The sequence below is a fragment of the Canis lupus genome, chromosome 18, assembly GCF_048164855.1.
Source record: "Canis lupus baileyi chromosome 18, mCanLup2.hap1, whole genome shotgun sequence".
NCBI classification, from domain to species: domain Eukaryota; kingdom Metazoa; phylum Chordata; class Mammalia; order Carnivora; family Canidae; genus Canis; species Canis lupus.
Window position 1 is genome coordinate 3811408 of NC_132855.1, and position 21597 is coordinate 3833004.

Here is a 21597-nt window from a genome sequence, read left to right on the forward strand (position 1 = left end):
GAACACAGCGATGGGCAGTCACGGGAATCACATGTTCTCTACATTTATGAGTTTTCTTTGCATCTTTCAACTCTGACTCCCTAATAGTTCTATAATCTCCCATGTACTTCTGGATGGATTTTTTTTTTTTTGCTTGAACAGTTCAAATGCCATAACACATGGCTATTCCACATTTTCCAAGCTGTTACGTTATTATTTAAGAGACTGGCCAATACTAGAATAAGTGTAATTTCCTAATTCCCAAGATAGAAATTTTGATTCAGCTTGAGTGAGTGTTCTCTGGCCTAATCACTATGACTGACCAGGGTAAGATAGACCAGCATTTTTAGCTATCTGAACACAAAAAGAGTGAAAAGGCAGTGTCCAAGTGGTGGACACCCTTTTAGCATATCAGTACTTAATGAGCACAGAGTAGTTATCTAGATTATATCTCAGTTTTTCTCAAGGATAATCCTTCTTCTGATTCAACTGATTAAGGAAACTTTCTCCTCTCCCACATATAAACTCATTTCTATCTGTTGCTGTGATAATAGAAATAATTCTTCAACAAGAGAAAAATTTGGACAGGTTGCAAACTGACTTTATAAGTCGAGCATCACTCTGATATCAAATCTGATGAAAATAGCACAAAAAAGGAAATGCAGTAAATGCCTCCAGTGACTAGAGATGCAAAGTACAAAATAAAATACTAGTCTATTTGACGCGTTTAAACTTCTTCCTTTCCAGAGATAAAAAGACAAACCAAGAAACAGACTTTTAACTATAGAGAACCAACTGATGGTACCAGGGGGAGATGGGTGGATGGGTTAAATAGGTGATGGGCCTGAGGCATGCATTTGTTATGATGAGCACTGGGTAATAAATGGAAGTGTTGAATCACTATAGTGTACGTCTGAAACTAATATTAAAGTGTATGTTAACTGGAACTTAAATAAAAACTTAAATACATTTACTTTTTTAATAACATATTTTAAATAAATGATAAATGTCTTCCTTTCCTTTGTAGGGTTCAAACAGCAGCTTAAATATGTAGGTTTCTGATTCCTACTGTTTGCTAAATTCCCACTTTGGGGAATTCCTACCTCTAATCTACAGAAATCACTACTCAACCCTACCCCTCACCCCACTCTCCACATAATCTATTTTTTCATTCATACTGGATCATTTTATTAACATAGCAATGTACTATTTCTCTTGTCTTAAAAAAAAATAATTTTAAAAACCCCAGATAAACAAAACTGGAAGTATTTGTAAGCTCCACTACCTCCTAGGCAGTACCCCATATCAAAATTCTTCAGAACGATTGTTTATAATCATTATTTCTAAGTGTTCTCCATTCTCTGAACCACTCTGCTAATAAAGCATAAAAGAGGCAATGCTGCTCTCCATTGTTATTATTGTAAGTAATAATAACTGTTATTATTGTTAGTAAATTCTCAGTTTTCATCTTACCTGTCCCTCAGCACTGCTTAGTACGAGGAATGCTCATTTACTTGGGTTCCTTAACCTCTTACTGTCCTGACCCTGCCCCACCCTGCTAATGTTCCTTCTCAGCTTCTTTTGTTAGATCTACTCCATTCTCCGACCACATATTATAAAGTGTCACTGGATCATTTCTTAGTCCTCATTTCTATCTACAGTTACTCCTTTGATGACTTTATCTTGTCCCATGGCATTATAACTCCGATTTACGTTTCCATCCAGGACCTCCCCTACCAAACCAGACTCAGATATCAAAAGCATCTGTACAAAATCTCTACCTCAAAGAGGCAGCTAAAATCTAACTTATCTGAAACCAGTCTTCTGATTCCTACTCTCAAACAAACCAGTTGCTTTTCAAGCTTTCCCCTGTCTCAGCCAATTCCAATCCCATTGCTCTAGCTTAAAGCCTTTGATTTATACACCTCATGTATGATGTTTCACCAAATTTTCTCAGCTCTACTTTCAAAACATGCAAATTCTCATGACTTCTCACCACCTGTCCTGCTCCCAGCCTTGGTCTAAGCCTCGACAACTTTGCTGCTTACATTACAATTCCTTTCTGACCAATTTCCTGATTCCACCCATGCCCCCTACTGTCTAATTTTAGCCAAGCAGTCAGAACGATCATTTTATTATTTTTTTAAATTTTTAAAAATTTCTAAAAATTTTACTTAAATGCAATTTGCCAACATGTAGCATAACACCCAGTGCTCATCCCATCAAGTGCCCTCCTCAGTGCCCGTCACCCAATTTTACCTCATTCACCCACCCACCTCTGCTTCCTCAACCCTTTGTTTCCCAGAGTTAGGGGTCTCTCAGGTTTGTCTTCCTCTCTAATTTTTCCCCACTCAGCTTCCTCCCTTCCTTTACAGTCCCTTTCATTATTTCCTATATTCCAGATATGAGTAAAACCATTTTATAATTGTCTTTCTCCGAGTGACTCATTTGACTCAACATAGTACCCTCCAGTTCCATCCAATGAATCATCATTTTAAAACTAAATTCAGGTATGTTCCTGAGTGGCCCATTTGGTTAAGCATTCAGCTCTTGGTTTTGGCTCAGGTCATGATTTCAGGGTCATGATATCAGTCTCATGTCCTACCCCGTATAGAGATCTGAGCTCAGCAAGGAGTTTGCTAAAAGTTTCTCTCTTTCTGCTCCTCCCTGCACTAGTGTGCTCTCTAAAATAAATAAATTTCTAAAAAAAAAAATTCAGGGGATACCTGGGTGCCTCAGTGTTTGAGCATCTGCCTTTGACTCAACTCAGGTGGTGATCCTGAGATCCTGGGATGGAGTCCTGCATCAGGCTACCCGCAGGGAGCCTGCTTCTCCCTCTATTTGTGTCTCTGCCTCTTTCTCTGTGTCTCTCATGAATACATAAATAAAATCTTTTTTTTTTCATAAATAAGATCTTTAAAACAAAATTCAGATCATTACCCTTTCCTGCTCAAAACTTTCCATGGGTTTATGACTCCCTCAGCGTAAAAACCACTAGTCATTTAGTCATTTGCCAACTAATCTGCAGCCTGTTCACTCTCTGACCTCATTTTCTCTTACTTTCTCAGCATTTCTTATCCCTTTGCCTTGTTTTATTTTTCTCCATATCAGTTTTCTAGTGATGCATTATATATTTTACTGATTAATTCTGTTTATTTTCAGTCTTCCCTACTGTGGCATATTAATTCCAAGAGGAGAGCTTTTTTTAAATTTGTTTTTATTTTTGCTTTCTCTGTATCCCCAGCACTCATAACAAGTCTATAAATATTTGCTGTATGATGAAAAATAATTTTGATTGTGTCTTCTGATGTGAAAAGCACAGGAAAAGCTAGTTCCCTCTTGACCTTCCTTTCCCTACCATTGGTAACTTTCAGATACTACACTTGATCTTAGCCAAAAGGCCGAGAAGCGATCCATTGGTAACTTTCAGAAACTTTAAGTAAGACCCCATTACTTTGGAGTGAAATGAGACAATTGTTCCTTCACCTTAATGTGGTATATCCCTTCAGTGTCTCCAGGATTACCACCCATGTAAAACATAAGAGGTTTTATGTTAATTTCAGAAAGAAATTGGAAGACAAGTTGAAGTTCATTGATTCATTTATTAATTTGTTCAACAACCAGTCATTATCTTGGAATTTCCTTTAAATCTCAATAGCATGGCTACTAGGTATTTTGATCTCGGACAAGGAAATAGCTACCGTTGGGTTCTACATGTAACCCATCTCCTCGGCACTCTGATTTTATCACCCCAACCCCAAAACTACTTTTATTAAGCATCCCTCCAAATCACCACAACTCTCCAAAGCAATTTATTCCTTCATGATTCCAACTGCCTGACACCTTCCCAAATGCCCCATTGAAAGTCTTAAGCATCCCCTTGAGGATTGACAGCTATCTTGTAAGGCCACGGTATCCAGCGTCTTGCCATTGTGTCTTTTTTAGGGAAGGGTGGTAGAGGCAGAGTGCAGTAGGTAAACTCCCCCTCCTTAGAGCTCCTTTATGATAGTTCTACCTTTGTAAGCTTTAGGCAATGGTATGTCCAACTGTTGTGTCTGTTAAATTAAACATATGTGCATCATCAAAAAGAAATTGATTTCCAGGCAGACTATAATCTAAATACATGTTGTAAAATAGTTATGCCCTCAATTAGCAAGTTTCTTTGTTTCCTTCCAATATCACAAAATGGGTGTGCTCATTTAACGTAATGTCTATCACTATTCAAATGAGCTAATTTTTTTAAAGAAATTGACAAAATAAAAACGTATTTGAAGGAATTCATAGGTAGATAAAGCTAAAATGAGTTTATTTAAAAAAGGAGAAAAATTTTTTCTACCTAATTTTGTAACGTACCTCAAAAGGATAACAATTAAAACAGTGCGCTACTAGTATGCAAATGACACTGTATCCTCTGATTATGCAAATAACACTGTATCCTCTGATTCATATTGATATTCAAGAAAGAGACCCAAATATGTAGGACAGTCTAGTGTAATAAATATGGAATCTCAAAAGATGAAAATAGATATACAATAAGTGGCTCTGAAATCATTAGCAGCTATTAAAAGAAAATTAGATTGCAAATTCATGCCTGGTACGATTTCCAGATATAAGGTTATAAAAGAAAGGAGAACATTTAAAAACAACAACAACAACAACATTGATCAGAATTTGGTTGAAATACCTTCTTGACATGATACAAAAGACAGAAAAAAATCATTTGGAGTACAGTATCACAATGAAATACATATTTTAGAAAAGTAAGTGATGTTCTGTATACTATTAATAAGCAGTATACGTTTCTTTGTATATAAACAAAGGATCCTGAGACTAAGAAGCTACTGCTGAGAGGTTTATTCTCTTGAATCCTTTTACTTTATTTCATTCTCCCACCAGCTCTAAGTTCAGAGGGCACAGTACGAATCTTGGCAGCTTTGCATGTCTGTCTAGTGTTCCTGAGGTGCCATCTGGCACAGGACTCTTGACTGCAGACAGCGCTTAATGACCATTCTAGCTGACAGCTATTATAGATGCATCTCTGCTACGGTTGCACGATCTATGTGCAGCTCTAACCAGAAGGACGACAGTCACAAATCTCAACAGTTTTAGGTTGTTTATGATTCCAACGGCCTTTTAAGAGTGTGATATTTAGCAAGAGTAAGCAGAATGGTTAACAAAAGCGGGACATGTCCTCATACATAATGGACTAGTCAATAAAAAACAGAGACACAGGCCAGGCAGCCACATTCTTGTTCTGAACTGCGCTGCTGCTGGACTTAAGAACAATTCATTTGCTCATATTCCAAATCCAGAAGCCAGAATTTGCTCTGAAGTTCAAACAAAATAAAGACATATGTCATCACAGAACCAGAAACTATCAAATGCGAATGTCTTACAGAAACTAAGACTTCTGTCTGGGCCAAAAAGTAAAAAGGAAATCAAAAGAAAGCTGAAATGAGAGTGAGCAATTTATAGCACAAATGCAGAGTGAGATGGCAAGAACCATAGAAATTATACTTGGACTCTAATTTTTTACTAAAATGACTATCCATGACACGATGCTCACAGTTCAGGTACATCAGAGAACTTACTGATTACCTGTTTCAGCATAAATTTAGAAATCTGATTAGAAAGTAATCATTAAAAGTTCTTTGTAAACTACATCAGAAGGAATATTCTATGCTTTGGGGTACTACATTTCTATGGGAAAAAGGCCTATTTTGTTTCTGGTTTTAAGAACTAACCCAACTACGTCCATAAATCATCTTTATTTGTAGAACTTCCCCCTCAGTGAAAAATTATCAACTGATAAAAGAGCAATACAACCCTTGGTCCCCACATTCTATCTACATATTGTACCACAAGGCTATATTTAAATATTTATTGGAGATTGTAACAAAATGGTACATTGAAATTTTGTATAAATAACTGACTTTGCATAAAATATATGGTATATTTTATATATAAATGGTGGTACGATGACCAATCATTCATTCACTCAGGGAGGGCTTTCCATATACCATGCACATGCTAGGTGCTGGGCATGCCAACCAGGAAATAAAAAACATTGACTCTTGATTCAAGGAACCGATTGTTCTGGAGATATGGACTCGCACATCTCCTAATAGCATAGGCTAGATGGATCATTGAACCATCCATCTTCTCTGGTTTCATTACATTTTGACTAGTGCTGTGGCTTTATAAGAGAGCCGACTGGTAAACCTGTAGCTTTGGTCAAAAAATGGGACAAGGCCAGAGAAGATGGATGTTCTGTGGCCAATAAAAGGAATTCTGTTTAGGCATTTATAGTATCCCAACATCCAACTTCAACTAGATGAGCTTTATGATACTTTCTAAAGAGAGCCACAAGGAAAGATCTCTTATTGATGGAACATAAAGTCGGCTCATCTTGCAGGAAGCAATAATCCAAATCATATGAATGCTCCTGCTGCCATCATTTAATTTAGAAGCAATGTAAGTTGCTAAAAATTCGCAAGCAGGCAACAGTCTATGGCCACCCTGGGAAATTATTGAGTGCTAAAATGGCTTGAATGAGATGGAGCTGGCTCTCTCTCTATAGGAGCCCTTTCTTCCTGGCCTCTAGCAATATTCTGTAGGCTCCTGGAGGACAGACATATGATAGAATAAACCATGTCAAAACATAATAATTACTAAATGTTAATTATAACATTGCTCAGAAACCCACAGAATCTATATCTTATAAAGTCAACCTGGATAAAGATACTTATCATTTATTATTTAAGTCTTGCATATTTCTCTACTTTTATTTCTGTTTTCTCAGATTTATCTATTATTTCCATGTTTGTATACATATCATGTGTTTGTGTATGTCAATCCTATTTAATTTTATGTTTTGAATGCCAAGCAAACAAATAAAAAGGAATTTTTCACCAAAAGGTATAAAAATTTAAGATTAAAGTCCTTTCATTAAAAAATTATTATAAAAATACTACAGAAATATTTCAAATCGAGGGTATTTTTGCTTTCTTAAATAATGCATTCTGAATGCTTTTGTATACTTTTAAAATAGTAGTGGCTATTATCTCTACTCTTCTTCGTAAACTTTGTTTAATATAGGCCATAATAATATGGGCAGCATACCAACAACCTCCTAGCCTTCTAGACTGCCATGATTCTCCCATGCCAAAATTTCCCTAAAGAACCTCTAAAGTGAGTTTTCTGTAACGGGAAGTCAATTGCCATTTATCTATTTAAAACAAAACAAAACATTAAAAATTCTTATTTTTTACCATCAACTAAAGAATAAAGTCTACATTTCTGAATATATACAAGACCTTTACAGTCTAACTCCAGCCCATCGATCATTATTTTTATTAGTCATTCAATGATGCCTCATATCCTAGCCACATTAGATACCTCCTTCACTAAATGCACTTCATTATAACAAATATTTATTGAACATCTTGTTTTTTAAAAAAGGAAGCGACTCCACTAATCTTTCATTCATGCTGTCTGCTTATCTCCTTGGCTGAGAGTGCCCTCTTCCACTACTCCAGCCTGGCCAGGCTACTTCCACTTGATTTTCATGACTCTGTGTTATTGTCCACTGATAAAGGTAAGTCTCACTGAGCATCCTCTGAAATACCAATGCACGTTTCCTGCTTACTTGATGTATAAGTCTGTATCCTTGTGAGGAAGGAAATCACTCTCCTACCAGAGATAACTTGTGCTCTCATATTTGGGGCTTAAACTGAGGGAAAAGACAATTTTTGTATGCTGGGGTTTGGATCTCTGAAAGTGAAATCATTCATGATGTCCATCAACTGAAGAAACAGCATGTGTTTCAGAATGTAAACCCAAACTAGGAAGACCTCTAAGTAAACCTTTGAGAAAAAGAAAAAACAAAAACAGAACTCTTATTCCCTTGATAATTTTTTTGCATATTTCTAGCAGATTGCTTCTGCCTGGGAACTTTTGTAGTGGTAATTTCCACATGGAGATTGAACAGAAACTGTGAAGTAAAGCAACAAGTTCCTGAAATCTTTTGGGGCTAAAAGAGAACCAATCCAGATGGTGATTGGATTAATATGGGGCTCTCAAACTCTGAGAAAAAATTAATTATGAAATATCAGAATATGTCTTTTTAAACAGCTTTTTGAGGTATAAATTACATACCATAAAATATTCACCCACTTAACATGTACACTTCAATGGTCTTAGTAATGTAGTTATACAACCATTACCACAATCTAGTTTTATAACATTAGCATCACCCTCAAAATATATTTTCTGACCATTTGTGGCCAATCCCTATTCACATCTCTAATGCCAGGCAACCACCAATTTCTTTTGTGCATATAGAGTGCCTTTCCTATACATTTCATATAAATGGGATAATAAAATAATCAAATCTTTTGCTTCCAGCATTTTCACTTAACAATGTTTTTAAATTTCATTCATGTAGTTGTAGTCTGTATTGATGGGGGGAGAACAAAGGCAAACGAAATATTTAAAAAAATGTTAAGTTCCTTATAACTTACAGCCCATTGGCAAATACTTGAAACAAGCAGAGTGACCTTCCTTCAAGAGCTCAACTGCCTTAATGTTAATACTTTGCTAGAGGCAAAAGACAAGTAACATTTAACTCAACTTGCAGGATCCTATAAGTCTTCTTTAACATATGAAAATCCCTTTCGTAACTTCCTTTATTTCTACCCATCCCCATATAGGTAAACAATCATCCACTAAACATAGAGCCCACTGACATACATCTATAGGGTGTCATGACTAAGGCTTTTACTATGTAGTAGTAAATGACCTTATCCTAACAACAGCTAGCCCCTCAGGGTCCTGGAACCTTGCTTCCAAATCCCTTAGAGACTCACTAAGTATATAATCCATTACTCCTGACAATCCCAGTGCAGTTCTTTCTTCCCATGGGTCCTATCCCTGTGTTTTTATAAAATCACCTTTTTTTTTTGCACCAAACATGTCTCAAGAATTCTTTCTTGACCATTTGCTCCCAGACCCAACATTTCACATGACGGATCAGTAGTTTACTCCTTCTTAATTGTTTAATAGTATCTTATTGCTTGATGTACCACATTTTGTCTATCCATTCATCAAATGCTGGACATTTGAATTGTTTCTGGTTTGGGTTTACTATGAATAATGCTGCTATGAGCATTCATATACATGTCTTTGTATGGATGAATATATTTTTATTTCTCTCTGATAGATTCCTAGGGGTGAGATTTTTTTTTTATCATATATTAAGTTTATTTTTAACTCTTATGGAACGGATAAAATGTTTTCCAAAATGGCTGGAATTTCCACCAGCAATTTAAGAGATCCTATTTCTATTTCTCCTTGACTTCAGTAGCTCTTGCCTTGTTGATTATATCAGTTCTAGTAGGTGAAGTGGAATATCACTGCAGTTTTAGCTTACATTTCCCTAATGACTAGTGTTTAGCATTTTAAATGTTTTTGTTAGCACAAGCACATTTGTTGTAAATTCTATTAAAATACAATATTTAATCTGGGTTGCTTGTCTTCTTATTAATATAGAAGAATTTTTATATCCTGGATAAAAGCCCCTGACAACATTCATGGTTTGGAAATATTTTCTCCCATGTTGGGTCTTACCTTTTCATTTTAGGGTTGGGGGGGGGATAGTGTTTATTGTACAAACGTTTGTAATCTTATGAAGTCCAATTTATTATTTTTTCCTATTAGAGATGGTGCTAAAATATCTTTGCCGAATACAAGGTCACAGGTTTTTTTTATATTTTTATATTTTCTTTTAAATGTTTTATAGTTTTAGATCTTTGCAAGGTCCTTTTTGGGTTAATTTTGTGTATGAGATAGTGTAACAGTCTGTGGTATAATAAGAAATATATGGGGATCCCTGGGTGGCTCAGCGGTTTAACACCTGCCTTTGGGCAGGGATCCTGGAGTCCTGGGATCAAGTCCCACATTGGGCTCCCTGCATGGAGCCTGCTTCTCCCTCTGCCTGTGTCTCTACCTCTCTCTCTGTCTGTGTGTGTGTCTCTCATGAATAAATAAATAAAATCTTAAAAAAAAGAAATATATTTGTTCTTTATCTCTGGTTCCTGACACAGAGCTCCCTAAACACTTGGAACATCCTGAGTGAAAGGAATGTCTTGTTATTTCTAAGAAAGTCAACAGTTTATGTTAATGGGGACTGAGAGTGGGGTCCCAAATAACTTCAGGATGGGGCTGGCTACCAAAAATACCAAGAGATTAAAGGGTTGGAATTTTTTACCCAAATGGTGCCCCTTCCAGGAAGGCAGAAGGGTTGGATATTAAGCTTTATAAAAGCTCCTGAACGAAGAGGTCTGATGAACTTCTCCATTGGTGAATATACCCAAGTGCTGTGAGAGTGACACATTCCAGTTTCACAGAAACAGAAAATCCTGTGCTTGAGGATCCTTTCAGACCTCACCCTCCATACTTCTTCAATGGTTATCATCTTTATTATCCTATATCTCATTCATATTGTAGCATATGAATATCCTATATTATCATGTTCATTATCCATTATAATAAACCAGGAAACATATGTAAATGTTTTCCTGAGCTTTGTGAGCCATCCTAACAAATGATCAAACCTGAGGAGGGATCATAGGAAGCTCGGATTTATATCTCCTTGCTGCACCAAACTACAATTTCTGCCGTAGGAATATGTCTTTGGGACTAAATATCTGTGTGTGTTCAATCATGTGTTTTTCCAAGTAGTCATCCATTAATGTTTTAAAAAGACTTTTAAAAACTCAAATTTGGGGGCACTTGGGTGGCTCAGTCAGCTAAGCATCTGCCTTCAGCTCATGTCATGATCTCAGGGTCCTAGGATTGGGTCCCACATCGGGCTACCTGCTCAGTGGGGTGTCTGCTTCTCCCTCTCAAATCCTCTCAAATAAATAAATAAATAAATAAATAAATAAATAAATAAATAAATAAAATCTTACTTAAAAAAAAATTACATTCTCAAGAGATGAGAACAGGCAAGCTCTAGACACTAAGAGAGCTGCACACCATGGTGGTTAGGTTTCTATATTTTATTGACAATTGTTAACTAAGGGGTGAAATATTTACTACTTGCAGTGGGAAGCAGGATTTCCTTGCTTTTTCTTCCAGTTTTGGTCAGGGATTTCCAGTCATGGCATCCACCACCTTGGGCTCCTCTGGTTTGATCCTGCTTCTTGTGCAGTGCTGCCAGGACAGGCCTCTGACCTTCCTGATAGCTGGCCACGACTTCCTCCTTGCAGACCTAGGGATCCAACTGCCTGCTCTACCAGAGAGACAACGTGAGGAGGCTTTTTGTGCCAGTGTGAGCCAGAGATGCATTCTGAACCCATTTGGGGTGGATTACAGATTACCAACAGTAATAGAAAGGTGAGAAACTGAAGGAGGGAATAAATGTAAGAGGTTAAAATAAAGTCACTGACCAAGAACCTTTCCCCATCCTGAGATTCTACTTTCTAAACCACTAATTGAAGAGTTTGCATTCTGTTTTCCTAGGAGTGGTGGGAAACCATTATAATTTCTTACTCAGTTGTTGATTCTTCAAGGATTTATGTTAAGTCTCTCTGGGCTTAATGATTGTATTGTTCTGGCCTTTTCAACATAATTCTGTGCCTGTCACATAATATTTCAAGAAAAGACTATTAAATAAATAAATGTATATATATAATCAGTAAGCAATCTTCCTTCTGATATCTAATAAGCTCTTCTTTTTTATAAAGACGTTCTCAAAGGCTATTGACATGGGCAGCCATAATATTAGTGGGCCACAAAGGGTTCTTACTTTTTAATTAATTAATTTACTTAGTTATTTGATTTTCTGTGTCTTTATTCTTAGTTTTCAAAGTGTAATTTGTCTTTTTTTTTTTCTTAATCTGCTCTTAGGAAGTTTTAAGAGTAGAAGTTTCTAATTTACTGTTAACTTGGAAACACTGGTGTCAGTCTTTTTTTAGAAGGTAAAATGCTCTCCAGGAGCAAACTTGAAGATACCAATTTGGCTATTTAGAGGTTCTTCCTTGATCTTAATTTTAGTCTAGATCATTGAGATTGCCAGGTAAACACTATTTCAGTTGGTGAGATTTGATTAAGTATTATTGGTTACAGTTAAGAATTTAACATATGCTTCATTCAGGAAGGTCTATATTATTAGAAAAGAAACAGTAATTGTAATAGTTGGAGTCACCTAGTATTTCTTCACTTACCCTTCACTTACTTACATAACTCCGTGAGTGAATAAGATTGTTTTATATGCTTTTGACAGAGTGAAATGACTCATTCTATCTAAATGACAGATATAGGAATTCTTAAAACTTATAGTTAATATGATAAAGTCAACATAATGAATTTTCATTTTGATTCCATTATGAAGATACACAGTTTAATATTTTCTACATACACATATCTTACTTTTTTGTAAGTGGTAGTTGAGGCCTATACACATCAGTCTGTTGGCTCATCAGATAGATTGATTTTTTGAATTCTTGTTTGTCACTGATAATCTATCTGAAACACATGGCACCATATGTTGGTTTACTTATTAAAGCTGGAAAGGGATCCAGTGGAGAAAAGAATCTTAGGATATTATTTGTGTAATATTTGTCTTTCCTCAGTGGAGTTTTTATATTTCTAATTTACAATTTTGTTTCCCTTTTCCCTGCTCTTGATAATTTAAAATGCTTACATTTTAGATGATGCGGGACACCTGGGTGGCTTAGCAGTTGAGCATCTGCCTTCAGCTCAGGTCTTGATCCCAGGGTCCTGGGAATCAAGCTCCACATTGGGCTCCCCAGAGAGAGCTTGCTTCTCCCTCTGCCTGTGTCTCTGCCTCTCTCTCTATGTCTTTCACGAATAAATAAATAAAATCTTCAAAAAAAATTTTAGATGATGCAACTTGAAATGTCATTTTCCAGAATCTATATAATGGTTATTTTAGGCTCTGAACCAGCCAGCTATGAATTTCTTAGACCTAACAGTTAAATTTTGCTTGTCCCTTTATGTATAGTTCATGTTATTTTTTTCCAAAAAAGTCTAACTGGAACAGCTGTGGCCAGTTCTATTCTCAAAATGAACATTAGTTGCTACTACATCTCTGTGTGCCTCTCTAAAGTAGAAAGGGACATCTGAATTTGGAATAATTTGCTTTGTCAGGTTCAAGTTAAATGTTAGCTTATCGGAGAAAGAATCCAAATACATTTAGGACACCAGCTCTTTACCCCTTCATTCATGTGTAGAGAATATTCAACACTATCAACACCAGCAATGGAATACATACAGTTTGCTCTTATGTTTCAGAATCCTTGCTATTGAAATCTCCTGGCCAAAGGCTGCATGTTTCACACTCTGGCTCATTTTCACACCTTCAGCATCCAGAAAAGCATATTCAAAATGCTGCAGTCAGCTACTGGCCTATGCGGATCTCATATAATTCCTTGGCAAGAAACTTTCATCTTTGCCCAGTCGTTCTTCTTTGACACAAAAGTAGTTTCACCATTTCACAATACTAGCATCAATAAATGTTGATAGATATTGACTTGCTCTGTTAACATAACACTTGATGGATGCAGTTCTGAAGACAATGAAAAAGTATTTATTCAAGTAAATTATGATATAAATGGCATTTATTAAGCTTGTATTTCTCCAGAACAACATTGGTTTACTGCTGTTCAATGTGGCCTTCAAGGGATTGTTTTTAAATGTTTTGGTAGATGGCTCATATTTCAGGTTTTCCGAATCTTGCTATAGACTCCTATTCCTGCTTCCTCCCATTCTTATTTTTATAGTTGTTTATTTGGTTGTCCCTAGAAAAATAAATGAACCTATTTTATAATTTAACAGAACCATCATACCAAAGCAGCAATAATTTTGTTAGTGATTTACAAACATATACCAAAATCATTCCTCGTGGTCATCATCATAACGTACCATTCTTTTTAGAGAACATGTGAGAGGGATAAGAAACCACAAAACTCATACCCAATAATGTCACATTTTGGCTAAAATATGTTCACAATTGTAAAATAATGGCAATGTACTTTCTGGAATTGAATCTGTATTTAATGATGCAGGAGTCAGAGATCCTTGGTTGTCTGCTTTAAAATGCTAGGCCATAAGCAGTGTTGAAATTAAACCTTGAAATAGCTCTGTTATCAGTGACAACTTACAGCAGTATTACTGATTTAGATATATTATAGATTATTAAAATATTTATTGCGCCAGTGGGTGGGATTTTCATTCCTGATGTTTTGATTGTAGTAAGAGTGGTAATCTTATAGTTCTCCCTTTGGGTATAGTAAAATTCTTCCAAGTGAAAGAGAATCAATCACAGATTTCACATAAACTGGGAGCATTTTAACCACTACAGAGAGAAGCAGTACTTGACACTGAAATTTCTTATCTCCCCACTGCTCTTCAGCTGTTTGTTTGTTTTTAATTTTCCACTCATGTTAATGTTCATATATACCATGATTATTCTCTTTCAACAGAGATAACTCTTATCCTATTGAGAGTTGGCATCCTAGGCAATGGGAAATCTATTCTCTGAGTGTTAAAGAAAGGAATTATGAACTAGGTCCACATTCATTTCCTTTAAAGCCAAATGAGCATCTTTACATTAGATGGATAATTAAGAACAAATTGAATATCACCTATAGCTGTTAAAATATTAAAGCACATAAAAACAAACAGGCATATATGTTCATGCATTAAATATATTAGTTGAACTTTCTACAGCTTAAGGTAGTCGTTCATTTATTCATCCATCCATCCATCCATCCATCCGTCTCTTCAAAATTGTACATTTATTGTACATTTATCATGAATGCAGGTGGTATTATGAATGCTTTAAATGCGTTGAACAGGTGCACTTTTTATAAAGATATTTTTACTTCTTGGCACATGTCATGAAGCTAGAGGTAGATAAATACCATACAGATAACAATGTACAGATAACTACCATTTCTTTTTTTATGAAAGGATGTACATAATCCATAGGACCATGTTGTAGATAGTCTATTTCTAACAGGCTACAAAATTCTAACTTCATAATAAGGAACAATGATATCAAATGGATGTATTCAATATAGATTTAACATTTAATTAGGTAAAGATCCCATCTTTAAATCCCATTTAAAGATTAAATGGAGATGCCCATGCTAAAGTTGGGAAAACCCAACTCAGTTGCAGTAAGTTGTGGTGGTTAAGAACATGGCACTGAACTTATCTTGCTGTGGCTAGGATCTGGGTCTTTATTGTCTATGACCTTGGGGAATTTTGATGCTTCTGGGCCTCCATTTGTTAATTTATGTAATGGGTGTGATTCTAAGAACTAGCTCCATAGGGTTATGTAAAAATGGAAGGAGATCATGCATGTAAATCCCTCAGATAGTGCCTGGCCTGCAGAAAACACTCAGTAAATGTTAGCCATTATTCTAACAGGTTTATATGTGTAAAAATTCATTGAGTTGGCAACCTTTAAAACATTTTAGCTATTACTTCATATGCAAATATTGAACCTTAACATTTTAAAGGATCAAGAAATATGACAATCATAGTATCAGTGTCAGATATGTGTTATGAAATGGTAAGTGGCCAGTTAAATTAGAACTAAGACATGATACTGTAGTTATTGATTTCAATATGAGTGACTGACAATGGAGACTTGTTTCTTTGCTTTCTACATATTATAATTATATTTCCATTATAAACTATTCTAAGGAGACTGGTTAAAGATAAGTAGTCACAAGAGTTATTCTATCTTAAAATGGCATTTTAATTACTTTTAACTCTTGTGTTGATTTATCTGGGGCTATTACAGTAAATAGGTTCTAATCAGAAGCATGCCATTAGGAGAGGAGAATGTGTTTCCAAACACTGTGAGTTGAACTATATCAATGAAATCACCATACTCCTTAAAGTGTTATTCCCACCCTGATGTTTCTTTAACTTCTTTTAAGAATTTTCTATTCCTTCATCTCTACTTCCTTAATATATTGTACATTCTGTACATTCTCCTTTTTTAAAGCACTTATTATTATATGTCAATCTTCCTGACCTCAACAACACAGATCAGAAGCTTTTACTGGTTTAACGCTACAGATTTCACTACCTACATGTAGTGTAACTATTTAGGTATATATATATATATATATATATATATATATATATATATATATGTATATATATATATATAAAGATTTTATTTATTTATTCATGAGAGACACAGAGAGAGAAAGGTGAAGATTAGGCAGAGGGAGAAGGAGACTCCCTATCAAGGAGCCTGACATGGGCCTCGATCCCAGGACCCCGGGGTCCTGCCCTGAGCCAAAGGCAGATGCTCAACCACCACCCAGGAGTCTATAGGTTTATATTTTTTGATACCTTGTTTCAATAAAGGATTTAGGAGAGAGTGCATAAACACAGAAATATAACCAGATGGATATTAGAATGAGATTCAATTTTGTTTTTCTCTTTTTTATTGAAGTATAATTAACATTCAGTGTTACATTAGTTTCAGGTGAACAATATAATGATTCAACAATTCTATACATTACTCAGTGCTCATCACAATAAGTGTACTCTTAAGCCCCTTAATCTATTTCAACCATCCCCCTTCCCACCTCCCCTCTAGCAACCATCTGTTTGTTCTCTGGGCATTTAAGAAACAAAACAAACAAAGGGAGACTCGTCTTAGTTTTGAATGAAGCAGGAAAAAATAAATGCAAAGTACCTAATACAAGTGAGTGTATAAAAATCACTTTTCTCTTCTGCATGTGGATGTCCAATTTTCCCAGCACCATTTATTGAAGAGACTGTCTTTCTCCCAATGGATAGTCTTTCCTCCTTTATCGAATATTAGTTGCCCATAAAGTTCAGGGTCCACTTCTGGATTCTCTATTCTGTTCCACTGATCTATGTGTCTGTTTTTGTGCCAGTACCACACTGTCTTGATGACCACAGCTTTGTAGTACAACCTGAAATCTGGCATTGTGATGCCCCCAGATATGGTTTTCTTTTTTAAAATTCCCCTGGCTATTCGGGGTCTTTTCTGATTCCACACAAATCTTAAAATAATTTGTTCTAACTCTCTGAAGAAAGTCCATGGTATTTTGATAGGGATTGCATTAAACGTGTATATTGCCCTGGGTAACATTGACATTGCTATTCAACATAGTACTGGAAGTCCTAGCCTCAGCAATCAGACAACAAAAAGACATTAAAGGCATTCAAATTGGCAAAGAAGAAGTCAAACTCTCTCTCTTCGCCGATGACATGATACTCTACATAGAAAACCCAAAAGTCTCCACCCCAAGATTGCTAGAACTCATACAGCAATTCGGTAGCGTGGCAGGATACAAAATCAATGCCCAGAAGTCAGTGGCATTTCTATACACTAACAATGAGACTGAAGAAAGAGAAATTAAGGAGTCAATCCCATTTACAATTGCACCCAAAAGCATAAGATACCTAGGAATAAACCTCACCAAAGATGTAAAGGATCTATACCCTCAAAACTATAGAACACTTCTGAAAGAAATTGAGGAAGACACAAAGAGATGGAAAAATCACTTTTCTCCATACACAAATTTTACAAAGGAAATCGTTTACAGAAATCGTTCCTTGCCTCTCTATCAAGGAACAGAGGCCAAGGATATAACCACCATGGAAACTTAGAGGGTAAGAGAAGGGCTGGCTGACTAGCTTTTGTGCTGAGAATGGGATGATGTGTTGCCATCGACCAACATTCCCGGAGATTACTAATTCATAGGACATCTTTCTCAGGGTCCAAACACATCCATGCCCAATTTGGGGCATGAGTGTATGTGATCATCTTGGCTCTCATCTCTACGAACCCCTGGTAATTGATGGTGGTCTTCAACATAAAGATGAATGACCATAGATTAAGAAAAGTCATCAAAGATTTCCACATAGATCATTGGAACTGAAGAGAAAGGGGCCCAGCAGAGAACCTTTGAAAAAATTAACAATAGTTCCCTAAAAGATAGGCATCAGCTTTAACCAGTTTTGACACCACCCAAGGATGTCAGCTTTAGCATTTGCCAAACAAGAGAAAACAAAAAACAAAAAACACTCACCTTTTTCACCAGAATTGCCTTTTTCCTATCTCTTCACTTACTCTTATTTAGATTCTGTAAGGAAATGAAATTGCATCCAGAAAATGGAGGAGGTTGGTTATCAAAAGATGCTTCCTGTGTAGATAAATAAACATAATTGTCTATGCCTTTTCTTTGTTTCCTAGAGATATCTGTAAATCTAAGAATGTATCTACAGGATGAGAAAATATGAGAATATTATTTCTTTTTGATTTTGGTGTTTTTTTTATTTAAGATTTAGTGATAAATTGAGATGCATAGGTATTATAAAAAAATTATAAAGAAGCTTAGGTTCTCCTTTGCTGAGATAAAATTTGAAGTTTGGGGAAATATAAACATTTCTTTAAAAAAAGTAATCTGAGATCACATCAAAGAACCTTGTAAACTGGACTGCTTGCTGGATTTTATTTAAACAGTATTATAACATGAGGCTAAATGGTTGTAAATATACTATTTGCATGTCTATTCAGATGTGGTTATTTCCATGACAGATAAATATGTTCTTACCACTCGGTAGAGCAATTGTAGAAGTGTAATAAATATGTATATTGGTATTTCCAAAGATAAATTTTTCTCCTTAGCAGATTTAGTAGACATGAAAATAAAGCTTTAGCAGTGCTTGGTGGAATATTAAAATTACTGCAGAGTGCCGACTTTTACTGCTAATGTAAGCCAGAAACTTGAGCCATATGCTAAGCCATTGATTCTCGAATTTGCCTGCAATCAGCTGAAGGCTTCAATAAAAGTAAATACCAAAAAATGAATGTCTTTGTCTCATCCTCCGAGTTTATGACATAATTGGTTGGGGGGAGAGATTATGATTTAATTGGTCTGGGGTGAGACCTGAGCTTAGAAATTTTTTCGAGATCCCAAAGTAATGCTAATGTGCAAAAAAGTTTTGGAACCTCTGAGCTAAGCAATCATTCTTATTTTATACTGCTTACACTCATGTGAGCAAGAACAATTTCCTATTCATTAACGAGACTGCTAATTCTATAATGAAACAAAACCAAAGCTCCATCCTTTTCTGTAAACAGAATTACCCAGCCAATTCCAGAAACCTCTACAGTAAGGTTTAATGTTGCATGAACTAGCCCAATTAAAGATTCCTTAAAATGGAACTTTATATTTGTTGTGATATGGATAGCTTACTAAGTACTCTATGTAATTTAAAAATTTTAGCAAAATTTTGTATAAAATCAAGTCAGATCCAAATTCCATAATAATTATTTATTTTTCATCTGGATATCAAAGAATAGAAACATACATTGCATAAACAGCAATGTCTTGAAAAGGTAATCCTTTATTTTTATATCTATGGCATTTATTCGTTCAATCATTTGTTCATTTATTAATTCATGTATTAGGTTATTATATTTTTAGCTACTACAATGTGGCAGGTTTTTTGCAAAATGTAGGGAAAAAGTGATGAAAAACACTATTATTTCCTTAATTTTTTGCAAATTATATTATCATTTGGCATAGTAATTCTATTTATTGTAAATTATTCAAAGGAAATAATCAGAGATGAGCACAAAATGTGTATACAAGAATATTAAGCAGCATACAGATTACACCAGAAATTTCAAGATGAGAGAATTTGAAAATTATAGTAAATCCATATTCAGAGATGAGGGTTGGTTGATGGCTTATACTTTTCATTTTCTTCTTTCTTTTTTATGTATTTTTTCCAGCTTTATTGAGGTATAATTGACATATAGCATTCTATAAATTTAATGTGTACAATGTGACGATTTGATAAGCATATATTTTGAAGTGATTACTACAAGAAAGTTAACACCTCCATCACGTCACATAATTACTATTTGTGTGTGTGTGTGTGTGGTAAGAACATTTAAGACATACTCTCCTTTACAAGCACCTTCTGTTTTCAATAGTCCATAAGTACTTAAGAATGTGGGGAAATTCTTATGATTTCTTAATAATACTAATTTTCAGTGCGTATCATGTATTATATATCAGGTTCTTTAATAAATGCATTACAATAATTTGTTGATACTAATCTTCACAACAAGTCAATCATGTAGGTTTTTTTTTAAGCCTTATTTTATATGTAAGAAATTTGGGGAATAGAGAAATTAAATAACTTGCCTAATGTCATACATCTATTAAATGGCTGAGCTCAGTTTTGAAAGTCCAAGGCATATACTCTTCACTATTATTCTAAATTTTTTTCATTAAAGCTTTTATGTATTTATTTGAGCTAGAGAGCTAGAGAGAGAGAACATGATCACAAGCAGGGGCAGAGGCAGAGGGAGAGGGAGAAGCAGGCTCTCTGCTGAGCAGGGAGCCCGATGCAGGGATCTTGACCCCAGGACCCTGGGATCATGACCTGAGCTAACGCAGGTACGTAACCAACTGAGCCACCCAGGTGCTCCATTCTGAATTCTTAATGAAGAATAGCAAAATACATAATTGTACAGGTAGGAGAATTAAAATTTCATTTTATACACTAAATGTTTCATTATGGAGGGATAATAACTTATGCTATTTTTTCTCCATCTTTTTCCTTTTTTGTATTTAATATAAGGGGCATGGATTAAATTTATAATCGGAAAGACAAAATCATATATGCATACATCTGAGAAGCAGGAAATCACCTACTCTTTTCATGCCTTTCAAAGGCTGAGCATTTGCAGTAGAAAGACTTCATCTTTCAGACTTCCTCCGACTTCATCTCCATTCTTCAGCAGTCAATGAGCTCCTTGACAGGTGTAAAATCTAGGGAAGAAGGAGAAAAAAGGGGATAGTACAGCTTCTTTGTGTCTGCCTACTTTCACACTTTTGGGCCTTATATGTATTTAAAGTGGCTTCCCTGGGTCGGCCTCATAGATAAGAGAAGCCAATTCTTTCTGTGTTCATGTATTTCTTGCTGGGCTTCCCTCCAGCACTTCCTTGAGGTGGGCAGAAGCACTTCTGATTTGGCTACCTTTAGGGGCTCTCTCCACAGCCACTGGGCATCAAACGTGAGATTTTGAGGCCTTTCGGCTAAGGTCCTCCTCACTTCCCACATGACCCTGTTGGACAGGACATGCCATTACCAGCCCCACTCGGATTTTTCTGTCTGGGCCACATCTGGTCAATAGGAAGTATTCACTCATCCCTGTCCCAAGGGGTTTTAGGAAAGCAGGCTGATTCCAGTTGTAAGTGTAAATAGAAATGTAAAACGAAAAAAAAAAAAAAAAGAAAGAAAAAGAAAAAGAATAATTTTTCATGGTGCCAAAAGGAAAAGAGGCCCCTTCCTTTTCTTTCAGACTATTTCCTTCAGAAAACTTGTAATTGTAAATTCTGTCTCTATCCTTTTGAGATGTATGTAAGTTCCTTTTAAAATCTAAAGAAGCCACTTGCCTGCTTTACAACCCAAAAATATCCTTCTGGAGGACTTGGGGGTCATCTCTTTAAAATGTAATCAAGGAAGATAGCACCTCTCTTTCCCAGGGGCTCCTAGTGGGCTGCATAGCAC

At 35.7% G+C, this 21597-nt stretch overlaps 2 long non-coding RNA genes and 1 other non-coding gene across 4 annotated transcripts in view; 1 reads left to right on the forward strand and 2 right to left on the reverse strand.

Moving 5' to 3' along the window:
• LOC140608583 (uncharacterized) overlaps nucleotides 1-21597 on the forward strand; it is a 1020376-nt gene that overhangs the window by 729344 nt on the left and 269435 nt on the right. The window lies entirely within an intron of this gene.
• Nucleotides 3198-3392, reverse strand: LOC140609620 (U2 spliceosomal RNA). The gene has a single exon (XR_012011386.1). It is a non-coding gene; the product is annotated as a U2 spliceosomal RNA (small nuclear RNA).
• On the reverse strand, nucleotides 13636-20857 carry LOC140609422 (uncharacterized). Its single transcript, XR_012011254.1, has 3 exons — nucleotides 20739-20857; nucleotides 18096-18209; nucleotides 13636-13802 (listed from the first exon to the last, which is right to left on the reverse strand). It is a non-coding gene; the product is annotated as an uncharacterized lncRNA (long non-coding RNA).